We start from the raw sequence: 1382 nt of genomic DNA, 5'->3' as shown, positions 1-1382 counted from the left end.
CATCGTTCATTGGTGCGGCCTCTGACGTAAGTCCCTCGGGTCGGGGATTCAAATCCCGTGGTGCGGACTCTTTGAATGAGAAGTAATCACACAAGGGTTTTCAACCATTTAGCGGAATCGATATTTGGTGCATACTAAACCAAAAATCAATTTCACCTTTTTTAAATATATATATATATATATGTATATATATATATATATATATATTAATTAGTACTATTTTAAAAAAAATTTAATTGACTTCAAGATTACAAAGATTTATAATCAATTAAATGTATTAGTTAAGAAAATATAATTAAAATTATTAATTTATATTCAAATGATGTTTTAATATAAACAATATTTTTTAAATCTTGCCCCAACCTTTAGCATCTTATGATTACGTGATTACGATTGTCAAAATGACTTTTTGTCCGTGAACAGCTTGTGTTCGACTTGCTAAACAAACAAGCCGAAAACGAACACGCATTTTGAGCTCGAAATATAAACGAGCCGAACACAAGCAGAGACTCGACTCGCTCGTGTTCGACTCGTTTGTATAAAAGATTCAAATAGGACTCAGCCTAATTTTATTTTGTATTCCGTAATATGACCGAGCCCGAAGAACTTCTGCATTCCGTTTTAAAATATGTTGGTCATATTGAACGAATGCTTTTTCGTATATTTTTAATTTGATTATTTTTTCTTAACTATCTGGCTACAAGTAATTTTTGATTTCTATGATTTCCAGCTTCAGAAACGCTGGCTGAAGAAGACTTTTTAAATATGATTGTTAATTTTTAATATTAATTCGAGAGAAGGCGCAGTAGAAAAAAACAAAGTTGGCCGGCAAAACTGTGCCGTTGTGGGCGGCCTTCTATCGGACGGGCCAAATTCTTGAGTGGATATGACCTATTTAAAAAAGAAACAGGGCCCACATGCCGGATTTTTTTCTTTTGAAAAAATCTTATCAAATGCATAATCAACTGTATTATTATATAATTAGTTTGGGTAAAAATGAGCCCAACAAGAAAAACAAACTTTTACTCCCGCCCTCTCGTTTTAAAATCGAGCTCAACAAATTTATTAGTATTTGATGAAAATGAGTTATTTCACGAGCAAAACAAGAGTTGTTTGTAAATGATGATTTTTTTACAATCCCACATAACACTTTGTATATAACACTATGTATGGGTGTGTGTGTGTGTGTGTGTGTGTGTGTGTGTGTGTGTGTCTAGATGTGTATAAAAGTGTGTATCTATTTATATGTGTGTATAGATGTGTATAAAAGTGTGTATATGTGTGTGTGTATAGATATGTATATATGTTTATGTATGTATGTATGTATGTATGTATGTATGTATGTATGTATGTGTGTATATATATATATGTGTGTGTGTATA

The sequence above is a fragment of the Phalaenopsis equestris genome, unplaced genomic scaffold (genome assembly GCF_001263595.1).
Source record: "Phalaenopsis equestris unplaced genomic scaffold, ASM126359v1 Scaffold202704, whole genome shotgun sequence".
Classification (NCBI taxonomy): domain Eukaryota; kingdom Viridiplantae; phylum Streptophyta; class Magnoliopsida; order Asparagales; family Orchidaceae; genus Phalaenopsis; species Phalaenopsis equestris.
This window is presented reverse-complemented; position numbering follows the sequence as displayed.